This window comes from Miscanthus floridulus, chromosome 10, assembly GCF_019320115.1.
Source record: "Miscanthus floridulus cultivar M001 chromosome 10, ASM1932011v1, whole genome shotgun sequence".
NCBI lineage: Eukaryota > Viridiplantae > Streptophyta > Magnoliopsida > Poales > Poaceae > Miscanthus > Miscanthus floridulus.
The window spans coordinates 53777260-53791006 of NC_089589.1; the positions used below are offsets into that span (position 1 = coordinate 53777260).

Genomic DNA, 13747 nt, shown 5'->3' on the forward strand with positions numbered 1-13747 from the left:
TTGCTCTTCGGCTTCTTTTACAAAATCAATACCATAGATTCTTCTTTCTTTGGGTTCCACCCAGTACAAAGGAGTTCTACACTTGTGGCCATAGTACAAAGGAGTTCTACACTTGCGGCCATAAAGAGCTTCAAAAGGAGCCATTTTGATACTCTCTTGATAACTATTGTTATAAGAGAATTCAGCGAGAGGCAGCCAGTCCTCCCAAGAGCCTTTGCAAGAGATAAGACAAGCTCTAAGCATGTCTTCAAGAATTTGATTAACACACTTAGTCTGTCCTGACGTTTGCGGATGATAGGCAGAACTGCAGATTAGATGAGTGCCAAGATTCTGATGTAAGCACTCCCAAAAGCGAGCCGTGAATTGTGGTCCTCTATCTAAAACAATGGATTTGGGTACACCATGGAGATGTACCACTTGTTGAAAATAAATCTCAGCATAATTGTGAGGGTGATAGGTAGACTTGACCGGAATGAAGTGAGCGGATTTAGTTAGACGATCTATGATAACCCAGATGGAATCACAACCCTTTTTGGTGGTGGGTAATCCAACAATAAAATCCATGCTAATTTCTTCCCACTTCTAGCCAGGAATAGAGAGTGGCTGCAATAATCCGGGCCTCATGTGAATAGCCTTGACTCTGCAACAGTTATCACACCTTGCCACGTAGGCTGCGATTTCTTTCTTCATCTTGGTCCACCAATAATACAGCTTGAGATCTTGATACATTTTACTGCTACCAGGATGGATAGACAATCTAGAAGAATGGGCTTCAGCCATAATTTGATTTCTAAGTTCTTTGTCTTTGGGTACTACAAGCCTATCATTAAACCAGAGAATTCCTTTGTCATCGACCCTAAAGTGCTTGGTCTCTTGATCTTTCATCTTTCGCTTGATATGAAACACACCCACATCAGTCTTCTGGAGTTCGATAATTCGACTTCTAAGAGAGCAATCCACAGTGATATTGTGGAGTACTACCGAATGAAGGAGGTGTGCCAGATGAAAGTCTTCACTAACTAAGGAATTGCAATGGGCCTTTCTGCTTAAGGCATCAGCAACCACATTTGCCTTACCAGGATGGTAGTGCACTTGAAGGTTGTAGTCTTTGATTAATTCTAACCAGCATCGATGACGCATGTTCAACTCAGGTTGAGTAAAGATGTACTTGAGGCTTTTATGGTCAGTATAGATGTTGCACACATTACCCAGCAAGTAATGTCTCCAAATCTTCAGGGCATGAACAACCGCGGCTAGTTCTAAGTCATGGGTAGGATAATTGACTTCATGTTTTTGAAGCTGGCGCGAAGCATAAGCAATTACTCGGCCTTCCTGCATAAGAACACACCCCAAACCGGTGCCACATGCATCATAGTAGACATCAAAAGGCTTCTCGATGTCAGGTTGTGCCAATACAGGAGCAGAGGTTAGTAGGGTCTGCAAAGTGTGGAAAGCCTCTTCACACTTTGGAGTCCACACAAACTTCTCATCCTTTTGAAGTAGTCGAGTCATGGGCTTGGCAATTTTTGAGAAATCCGGGATAAAGCGACGATAGTAGCCAGCCAAACCCAGGAAACTTTGGACTTCTGTGACCGTAGTAGGTGCCTTCCACTATAGGACTTCTTGCACCTTAGTAGGGTCAACCAAAATTCCATCTCCAGATAACACATGACCTAGAAAAGGTATCTTGTTCAACCAGAATTCGCACTTGCTGAACTTAGCATAAAGCTGGTTGTCATGTAACCGAGTTAAAACAATTCTCAGATGTTCAGCATGCTCTTCTTCATTCTGAGAATATACAGGGATATCATCAATGAACACGACGATGAATTTGTCTAGTTCCGGCATGAATATAGAATTCATTAGGTACATAAAGTGTGTCAGAGCATTTGTCAACCCAAAGGACATGACAAGGTATTCGAACAAGCCATAACGAGTAGAGAAAGCTGTCTTAGGTATATCTTCAGGACGGATTTTGATCTGATGGTAGCCAGACCTCAAATCGATCTTGGAGAATACCTTAGCTTTGGAGAGCTGATCAAATAGAATATCGATGCGAGGAAGAGGGTATTTGTTCTTGATGGTAACAGCATTAAGGGGGCGATAATCCACGCACATGCGTAAAGATTCGTCCTTCTTCTTCACAAAGATGGTCGGACAACCCCAAGGAGAAGAACTAGGCCGAATCAAACCTTTCTTTAGTAGCTCATTCAACTGACTCTTCAGCTCAGCCAACTCATTGGGCGGCATTCTATAGGGCCTTCGAGAAATAGGAGCCATACCCGGAATGAGTTCTATCTTGAATTCTACATCACGGTCCGGAGGTAATCCAGGCAAGTCATCAGGGAAGACATCTGGAAACTCATAGACAACCAGTATATCTTCAATGGCTTTGGCTAGGGTAGCATTGGCTGTATTGTGGATAGAGATATCACGAGGTAACTGCACTATAAAACCCTTCTTATCCACAAGATCCCTCAACATTACCACACGGGTTGATGTATCGATCAACACTCCATTCCCGCTCATCCACTTCATTCCTAGGATTACATCGATTCCTACCCCCGGTAGAACTACAAGATCCGTAAGGAACTCTCGATCCCCAATCTCAATCTTTACATCTTTAACTACTTGGTTAGTCAGGATATTATTTCCAGCAGCACTAATACAATAACCACCCTTGACAATTGTAATCACATTCATCTTATGCTTAGATGCAAAAGTAGAACTCACAAAGGAATGCGAAGCACCCGAATCAAAGAGCACAACTGCAGGGTGATCATTAACAAGGAACTTCCCAGCGGTGACCACTTCACCAGCAGGAATTTCCTCCACAGTCATGTAGTGAACATGCCCCTGATGGACGTTTCCTTGAGCATTCTGCTTGGAAAGATAGGGACACTTATTAGCCCAATGACCAGGCTGGTAACAGTTCTAGCACGGCCTATTTGCTGGTGGGGCATTGGAGCTGCCCTGCCCAAAGGTATTCTTTGGCAAGGAAATTGTGTACCCCTTGCGAAAACCAGTTTTAGCTTGATTCTTCTTCTGAGGTGGGCAGTACCGGACATTAGCATTGGGTGGATGATACTGGGTCTTGGATACCACTAGTGCTTTGGACTGAGAAGCACCTGCCTCAAAGTTTCTTTTACGATTCTTAGAAGCAGCATATATCTTATCATTATTCTCCTGAGTCAGGGTGTCACTGATAAACTCATTAAAAGTGACACACTTGCAGTTGCCCATAGACTTCATCAGTTTAGGGGAAAGTCCCCTCTTGAAACTAGCTATTCTTTTAGCGTCAGTATCGACAAACTCGGGAGCATACCTTGCCAGGTTGTTGAAGGCCTGGAGGTATTCATTTAGACTCTTGTTGCCTTGGGTTAGCTTCATAAACTCGGTATGCTTAATGGCCATGAGACTAGGAGGGATAAAGTGTCCCCTGAAAGCTGCCTAGAACTGATCCCAAACTATCTCAACATTTGCAGGGAAGGTGGTCCTATGATGGGTCCACCAGATGCCTGCAGGGCCTTGGAGCTGGTGTCCTACATACGAGGCCTTCATACCTTCAGTCAAATGGAGCAATCCAAACCTTTGCTCTATCGTGCTCAACCATTCATCAGCTTGTAATGGTTCTTCTGCCTCATGAAAGATAGGAGGCTTTGTGTCCATGAAGTCCTTAAAGCTGTTGTACTGGTTCGGCTTGGCTCCCTGGCGGACATGTCGATCATCGCGGTTAGCCATATGGCGCATAGTCTCAGCTAGCATGCGCTGACTTTCAACAACTGTCTGCATTAGCTCAGCTGGTGTGGGCGGTGGAGGAGGTGGTTGTTCCTCATCTCCCATGCTACGACCGCGACAAAGGTTATAAGCCATCTGCAAAAGGTATAGCCAATGAGCACTAACGATGTGGAAACTTTTGTAGATGAATTGTATAATTATGCCAAACTGATTCCATTGGAGAGAATGCATTTATATAATCAACAGAGGCACAATCATTCATCACAATCACACAACTCATCAAGCGCATCAATTGACACAGTAATGCGATGAACTTAACCAACAACAAGATCCATAGACCGCAAAGATGGAATTCATCAAAAGCTCACATACGTGGAGCATAACACGTTTGATAGGTTACATCCAAGCCATAGAGGTTCCAAACTGACCTACAAAATAACCTAGGGTTCGATATTACATCCCAACAATTAACTTATTACAAAGCTACTCGTTCATGCATGAGGATCAACAAAAGACTAGCTCTAGCGCATTAGCTAAGTAGTAAGCTAAGATACGCATCATCCTCGGAGTCAGTGTCGAAGATCTCTCCTCCATCTTCATCACTAGCAGGCTCTAACTCCTCATCTTCCTCCTTGTCAGGTGGAACGTCCTCAGGTCCATTGACCTCAATGCCATCATCACCTTCAGCCATGATGACACCAGAGCCCATCTCATCCTCATCATCAGGGGGTAGGAGAGGGTGAAGCTGATTATGTAATAGGTGAACCTCCTCATGGAGATGGTCATTGTACTCTTCGGCAACTGCCAATTGCTGCTCTAGCTCCACCTGTCGTGCTCTCAACACATTCTCTTCGTGCCAGGCTTCATTCTGTTGATTCATCATGTGAATCAACATGCGTTCATAGTTGCTGTGAGCAACTATCAACCTCTGAACCTCCAGGGTCTCTTGGTCCCATTCCTGTGTTACTTGCTCCAAACGGTGCTGAGCCGCATTCCTCTCAGCAGTCACCCGGGCCAGCTCTGTCCTCAGCCTTTCTGCCTCAGTAGGCTCAGGACGGGGCTCACGAGGAGCTAACCGGTGACGAGGCACCCTGCCTCCAGTGGACTTGCGAGTAGTGAGTTTCATGCGTGCCATCTGTAGCAAAAAGTTGCAACGTAAGGGGAGAATCATTTAAGGGATACAAAATTTAATTAGTTGGGACCATCAATTTTAAAGGAGGGAGTAATGCAAGAAATGCCATGTATGCTTGAACATGATGCATGCACGATCCGTACGTCCTCACAAACCTAGAAAAATTTAAAGGCTAGCGAAATATATGGTGGCATACATACGTTCTCTCGTATACGGTAGCTAGTCGATCTACAACAATATGTTGTTAGTGTACCTACAGAAAATTTCATTTCAGCCCAATAATTTCCCAAAATGCATGTAAAATAAGCAGTAAACTAAATACTTTCATACATACATCCCCTGATGTATATATTCTAGTATCACAGCTACCCGTCAGAGATACCCACATTTAAGTACTCTCATAGATACATGATCGAACATGTAAGTATGCGAGCAACCACAACTACTCTCCCCTAGACCGACGGTTGGACGGTCATGCTCTCACAACTCTCCACTTACCAGAGCGTAGAGGTATTTGGATCCATACATTACCACCCAAACGGATGGCATCCATACAATAGCACGCCGTATGGACAACGAAACAGAAACAAGCAGGAACCCCCAAGTTAGTACTTTAATAAGCCACCTAAGAGTCCTTATTTGGGCATAAGGGATATGACCACTGGCAATACTTAGTATTTAATTTAGGATTTTCACAAATACTTTTGTTTTAAATACACAAATGACATGTTTAGTGTCGAATCTTGCTCTGATGCCAGCTGTAACAGAACCGACCAAATCATAAGAACGTAAGTACAAAAACAATCACCAAAGTGATCAAATTCCTGTACTTAAGCTCCCATAATCCCGGAAGTCTGGAAATCACAAAGGATTTTAACCAACTTTCAACATACAAACCAAGACCATAGTGATTCAACACAACACATCATTCATTACAACATTTCACAAGTAGCATTCGGATTACATCCATCAGAGTTCAATTAAAATATTACAAACCAAGTTCGAATGTGTGGAAGCAACATAGTTTAGTACATAACTTCATAGTTTTCAAATACATTGCCCAGTCTAAGTCATGTCCCACAAAAGCATCATTAGGTACGAGAACTAGTAGAGACCGCGCCCAACGGTCTAGTCTTCATCCCCAGCTAGGAGAAGGCAGTACTTGCAGCAACCAAAGTAGAACTGATCATCTGCAATAGGTGGGAGATAAACCCTGAGTACGAGAAGGTACTCAGCTAGACTTACCCATCAAAACCAGAAATAAAAGACACCAAGGGTCATGCAAGGCTTTTCAGGTGGGCTAGCTTGACACAGTTGCATAAAAGAGCTTATGATTATAATAACCAATTTAAACTTAGCATCAAGCTTATCATCATTTACCTGTCCACTAGATTAGCACCTGTACTAGAACACTCACTTATTAGGAGCAAACAATATTAACCATAGTAGGTATAATAAGGCTGTCATCATCATATCATCATTTCAGAACCGTTATGTTATTTAGTGTATCTACTTTGGAGATAAGCCCGTCAAGTTCTCACTAACCGGGAGAGACGGTGACTCGAATCGAATTACAACTCAGCTGAGGGGGTATTCCTAACTCTCACCCTAGCATACTTAGCAAGGGTAGCCGTGGGTCACCTTTGGAACAACTCAGGAACCAAATTCGTGGGTTCGATCAGCGCCAGCACTCTCAGGGATTACCCTTCTACCAGGACGATCAGGACTTTTAAATCACCTGCCCTTGGACTCACGCCTATGGCTCCCTTCCGAGGCGCACTTTATACTTATCGACTCCCGACCTGAGGTGAGCTACTCGGCTTCGCGGTCGGTCTTCAGACACAGCCAACTAAGAGAGAGGCATGCGTTCAACATGAATAGGAAAGGCTCCAAGATTCAGTCCTTAATTGACATAGATGGAGTCACTGCAAACCGGCAAGCCTCCGTCTGGTCTTCATTTCAAATTAAGACTGGTTCTTTTCCACGATAGCAAATATAGCCAACCGTGCCATATGTATCTTCCTATATCTCACAGGTGACAGGAAATCACCTGACTTCTACCGTGTTAAAGCAGGGCTAAGCACTACATGAGCCTGAGCTACATAGGATTCAGGGTATCAATATCTGGACAAGGATTGGATAACCAATGCAGCAAGTGTTTGCATCCAACACCTAAACTTAATGCAACAATATATATATGTAACAATAATACTTTAACTGCATTTCGGAAATTAGGAGGCTTAATATGCTTCGGGGCTTGCCTTTCACAAAGTTGCACGGACGGTGATCCAGGCACTCAACGGCGACCACGTCTAGCACTTCTCCTGAAGGCTGCACCTCCTGAACCTCCGGTGTCGGCTGCTGCTGCTCGCTCGGTTCCTCGAATTCCAGCAGTGTTACTCCCTCTGGTACACCTATTGCATGCCGATGCATGAGATAAATAGCATGGATGCATAAGGAATGACATGATGCTCCTGATGAATGAATCACAGTAAGTGTTTACGAAAGCATCACTGGACACTCGTTTATCGAGTAAAATAGCTCTATTCAAATCACTTTAAACATGTATCTAACTTAACTTAAAGAACAAGATCAACTTACCTAACTTGCATAACCTAAGATAAAGATGCTCATCTTCAGTTAAAGGCCTAACACCTAGGAACATTACCACACACTTAGAAGTAGTAAAGGCATACTTAAATTAACATTTAACGTTTCATATGCACACAAGTAGTCCCTTAATTTAATCACAACAAGAGTTCTATAAATCCAAATGACTTGCATGAGGACATTCTAGAAAGCTTATGAAACTCTCTACAAATCATTTGTAACATCAAGGCATGATTCTTACGTTAACCAAATCGAATTCCAGTAAACCTAGAATCTGTCCAGAAATGACAGGGTTACGAACTTAATTATTTAACGATGATGCAAAAGCATAATTTGACCAAACGAAGTTTACCAACTTGTTGCACATACCAGAAGAACACTAGAAAGTATAGTGCCAACTTCTAAATAAATTAGTTAATATTCTTTTCTAATTTATTTAGTTAATTAGGTGATTAAAGCAATATATAGTAAAACTATTCAGAAAAATCTACAAAAAAATTCCAATAGCTATCTCATGCTTCACATAGACTACCATAAAAATTTCAAAGCCATTGGGCAAGCAGAACTTGCTGTACTCAAAATAACAAGTGGCATGTCTATTTTTAGCATAATTAGGAAACCCTATTAAAAAGTGTCAAGCAACAGATTTCTAATTTTTCCTAGCATCATTCTAGCATAAGAACAGTTCTCACCAAATTTTACCCTAACTGGATCTATAGAAAAATTATGAAAATTCACACAAGATCCATCCATGCAAATAAGATAATTTTCTATCTCCTACAAACAGTGTCCAAAATATATAAAAATTTAACTACAAGCTATTCATGATATGAGCAGTACACCATAAAAATTTCATGCCATTTGGGGCTACATAGAAAAAGATATAATTATCCCTATTTCTTTTATGATTAAAAGAGATAAATAGAAACTCCCATTTTCATAACAGAACATGGCATAAGTTATATTTTTAATAAAAACTAGGCATTATCATGAACTCAACAAAATTGGAACCACATCATTTGCATCTACCATCTAAGAGCTACATATTTTTGAATATATACACAAATCAGTGAAAAGAATAAAACAAAACACAAATAAGAAAACCTATCTCAGCTACTGGGCCGGCCCGAAAGAACGGCGGTCCACAACACGTGTGCGTACGCAGGCGCTGGCGCAGCCCAAACACGGCGCAGCCCAGGCTGGCTCCCGCCTTCGGCTCGGCGACTGACGAGTGGACCCCACGCGACAGAGAGACAAACAGGGGAAGGGAGGAAGACGACGGTGCAACTCGTCCACGGTGGCTCCTCCGGCGAGGTCAGCGGTGCTACAACGTTTGCCTTGCCCATGTGCATCTAGCAGTGCCCTCAATCGAAACTATTGTTGTGGCTACAAGGGGTCGCGACGAGCATGGCGGCACACGGCCACGGCAGGGCCGGCTCCGGCGAGACTACGGTGCCACGGCTCGAATGGGTGACCCTACGAGCATCAGTGGCATGCACTGGACCTAGCACAAGGCAGAGGAGGGATGGCAAGGGCGTGAGGACAGTTGGCCGTGTAGAGCACCAACTCCGGCGAGGTCAGCCATGGTGGCGGTGGAAGAAAACGACGAATTTCCGCTTACCAAGACTCGATTGACTCGATTGCACGGTGGAGGTGGTAGAGGGGATCACGGCGAGGCTCTGGGCAAACTAGGCAACGCGTTTTTGCAAAGGGGCATGAGCTAGGCGAGGGCGAAGGTTTGGCCGGCAATGGCGGACGGCTGTGGCTCGGCACTGCGCGCGGTGAAGGCGAGAGGGAAGCGAATGGAGCTGGCGAGTGCGTTGGGCAGGCGCTGGCCCTCTTCTGGAGCATGGACGCGCGATGTGGTGGTGTCGGCAGAGCATGAACGCCACGCGGTGAGCAGCTCCTGCGCCGGTCGGCCATGGCAGCTCTGAACGTTTTTCTAAATTTTTTGTTTCAGTGTTCAAAGACGATGACTGACAGCGCGACTTCAACGATTCGTAACTTCCGAACGGTGGTGATCTGGTTCATGGTATAGTTAACAAAATGGAAGACCTAAGTGAGTACTACAACTTCTTCAATTGGAGCTCGAGTTGGTTCGGCCTGGTTAGGGAGATACAAGCCTCCAAACATTGATACACGAAACTGTAATTCACTTAAGGACTTAGAAAATTTCTAAGTATGAAATCAGCATGGAATTCTGACTTGTGGGCCATGTTTGAGCATGTTCTAGCCATTTTCATGAGATGATCATAAAACAACTTTTGTTCCTTGATAAATTAGCTACAACTTTTGTAAAGAGTGCACAGCCATGCAAGGTCTCTAAGTTAGTCTTTTGAATCAGTCAAACAGTGGCACTCTAAGGGTCATTTCAAGTCAAACCTCCACTTAAGGGCAATTTTGTCATTTTGATCTACATGAACAATGTCCAAACAATTACCCTAAGTGTAGTTAAGGTGTATTAGACCATGATCAACCACTTTACACAATTGTTATACTAATTTCTAATGATCACATGTGATGAAGCATAAAACAATCAATTCACTCAATTGTTGCAATTCCATGTTTCACATGTTGCATTACTTTTGTTGCAAGCTTAACTTGCCACATTCCTACCATGTTGCCATGTTTCAAGGTATGAGAAACTCATGTTACATTCACATGTTGCACTACTACCATTCATAAGCAATCAAGTATGAAACAACAGAATTTGCGAATGTTGCATATGTATGTTTCAGTAATAATGGAATGGTGACATGGATGATGCATATGTTTATGAGATGAAATGCAATTTTGTGGAAGCCAAACACCTAGGGTGTTACAACGGTGGTTGCGATGCGGAGGCGAGCCTGACGACGGCGGCAGCACAGGTGCGGGAGGCTCAGACGATTGGCGGTGGCGGTGGTAGATATGAAGGCGAGAAGACAAAGTATGAAACCCTGGGGGCAAACCTCGTGGTTTTATAGGGGCGACGGATGCGAGAAGGGCAACCATCCGCCTTGATCTCTGACCCCGCCATGACACACCACTATGTCATGTCACGGGACACGCGCCCGTGATCCCTATCCTTTCCCACAAAAATCGCGCTAGACGGTTCGCCTTCCCCAAGCGGACCAGGACTCTCTTCCCACCGAGGGGATATAGGTCAAAAGGCCTTTTCTCCATCCTGCCTAGGCCCAGAAGTCCAAGGGTTGGCCTAACAGTCTTGGCGGCCGTCCCAACGAGGGATGGGCCCACAAGCAACCAGGACTCAGGAACACAAGCATCAGTGGGGCCTCGACCCACAGTCAAGCCCCAGCCAAGCTAACCCTGGATGAAATCCCCATGAACGGGATACCAGGGTTCCCCTTAAAACTATCTAGTTGACAAAAACCGAATCTTACAGCATTACCCGCGAAGGGTCCAAAATTACCCCTCGAGCAATTCTGCCCGAATCACCCGGGGGCTCAGGGACTACACTCGATGGGTGCGCTCGCGCGCACCCTCTGGCGAATTGAAATACCCCTCGGCCAATTCCGCCCGAATCACCCGGGGGCTCGGGGGCTACACCCGATGGGTGCGCTCGCGCGCACCCTTTGGTGAATTGAAATACCCCCCGGCCGATTCTACCCAAATCACCCGGGGGCTCGGGGGCTACACCCGTCGGGTGCGCTCGCGTGCACCCTCTAGTGAATTAACTCTAGCAAATCAAAACACCCCCCGGGCAATTCTGTCTGAATCACTCAGGGGCTACTGTCGGGGACCTAATACCGGGGTACCCAATGAGGTGGAACTAATAATCATCGAATGTTGACACTTCTAGTCAGACAAGAACACTACTGTGCTTCTTGCCCAAATGATGGAAGATTGGTTCCGCCTCACCCGATCCCCGAGGGCTAGGCTTCGCCTCGCCCAATGGCTAAGGGCGGGCTCCGCCTCGCCCAATGTCCGGGGGTGGGCTCTGCCTCACCCGACGGCTAAGGGCTAGACTCCGCCTTGCCCAACGGCGAAGGGCTAGACTCCACCTTGCCCGATGCCTGAGGGCGGGCTCAACCTCTCCCAATGACTGAGGGCTAGCTCTGCCTCACCCGACGTCTGAGGGCTAGCTCTGCCTCGCCCGACGACTACACCCTGATCCTTCCTAAAGATAAGCACAGGGTACAATAGGACATTCGAGTCAACTGCAGTATTGAGGGCCATGCCCTGTGCGCCTGCAGGAAGTTACTGTCAGGATATGATGGGACGGGCGCTTTAAGCCCTTTCTGACATAACAGTGCCCGAATAGTGTTGTAGGCGCCGACTTTTGTCCCACAGTGTAGTAGGCGTCGCCTTTAGCCCTCGGGCGCGGATACTAACACAGGCATACGACAAACGCTACAATCCAAGGAAGAACTCACATCAGCTATAGTATAGGCATATAGTCATTTCCTCATCTACCCCCCGCAGAGTCATGCCTCGGCGCCCTGACACCCCGCACCATCTACCAGGGGAGGACAGGACGTAACCACTCACTAAAGCAAGGTAAGGCATGGACCTATCAGGGTCAGCAGACGCGCTATCCCTGTCATGATCTGCCATGACAGTGGAACAGGCTCAAGGGAAAAGGAAAGCTTGGCACCTCCTAAGGGCGACCACTACCGTAGGTTTTTTCCTCTTTCTCCCATCTGTAAACCCCGTACTCCCCTTGGTCTATAAAAGGAAGGGCAAGACACCCCATGAAGAGAGATTAGTTCGACACACACACAACACATCACGCATACAGCCAAGCTGCGACCAAGCTCTTGGCGCCCTTTTGACAATTCTATCAGAGACTTGGGACCTTTCCCTCTCTCGACCATTTGTACCCCCTATTATGAACCTTTTTTGGTACTAATAACACGAGCAGCAGCAGACTAGACATAGGGACATTCAGCCCAAACCAGTATAAATCTTGTGCCCTTTAGTGCACCATCCGGGCCTAACGCGCAACAATTATAAATTTACTAGCCGGTGTTTGTTCGAAACACCGACACATAGCATGAGAGTGGTTTTATCATAAGTATATATATTTCTCAATATCTCTATGCCAACACAACCCCATAGCTCCTCCCTATGGATAAAAATATAAATAATGATACTCGGTATACTCTCGGGTGAAATACTACAATGGTATATTATCTATGCGCTTGCGGATACCTTATATATATAGTTTACAAGTTTTCTCATAATTATCAACAATGCATTTGTGGCATCATGCTAGGATGACAACTTAGTTAAGAGTGATGCTAAGAAATGTCAACAAGCATTTCTGGCGCCATTGCCGGGGAGGGGCACATGGCTAAGAGAATTGACTAAATAAATACTCATTGATAAAATCATAACCTCTACTTAAGAAGGCTTACCCTTGTTGGTCTTTGTTCATATCTTATACAGGGTATTGTAGGATTGGTTGTGATTTACTAATAAATTATATCAATCAGAATTAATCGAATTAAGAGAAAGCTCAACACCAGTTTCTAAAGCTATGGCTGACAAGACTTTGCGTGAATTCTCTGCTCCAAGCACCGAGAACATTCGCACTAGACCAACACTCAAAATCGATAATCTTGAGTTCAAGCTCAAGCCAAGACTCATCAACATGGTGCAAGCTACCCCATTCAGCGAAAAGGCACATGAAGATGCTAGTGCTCATCTTCAAAATTTCCTGGAGATAAGTGGCACGGTTGTCATCAAGGATGTTGCTCAAGACATCGTACTACTCCGCCTCTTTCCATTCTCACTTGTGGGAAGAGCGAAGCAATGGTTCTACACCAACAAAGATCACATCAATACATGAGGAAAGTGTTCAAAGGCCTTCCTAGAAAAGCTTTTCCTTGTAGGCAAAACCAATGCCTTAAGAGGAAAGATATCAAACTTCCAACAGCAGAAAGGAGAGACCGTTCTAGAAGCATGGGAACATTTTCAAGAATATGTTTTAGATTGCCCTCATCATGGAATGGAAGATTGGTGGCTCATGCAAAGTTTCTACCATGGATTAACTCAGAAAGCCCATGAACAACTCAATGACACTACTGAAGGATCATTTATGTCACTCACCCATGGAAAAGCTAAAACTTTTATGGAAAAGATAGCCTCTAATTAAGGCCGGTCATCATGCAATATTCAATCATGTAATAAGAGTAAAAAAGTACCAGAAGAGGTGTGTGCACTGTCAACCAAGATGGATGCACTATTGAATTGGTTCGAATAGCGAGACAATTCCAAGAAAGATTGTTAGGCCATTCAAGATGCATTCAATGCTCAAAATTT

General features: G+C 44.8%; 1 non-coding gene across 1 annotated transcript; it reads right to left on the reverse strand.

Annotated features, from left to right (window-relative positions):
• Positions 1-13327: 13327 nt before the first annotated feature.
• LOC136490513 (small nucleolar RNA R71) lies at positions 13328-13434 on the reverse strand. The gene has a single exon (XR_010767792.1). It is a non-coding gene; the product is annotated as a small nucleolar RNA R71 (small nucleolar RNA).
• Positions 13435-13747: the final 313 nt, after the last annotated feature.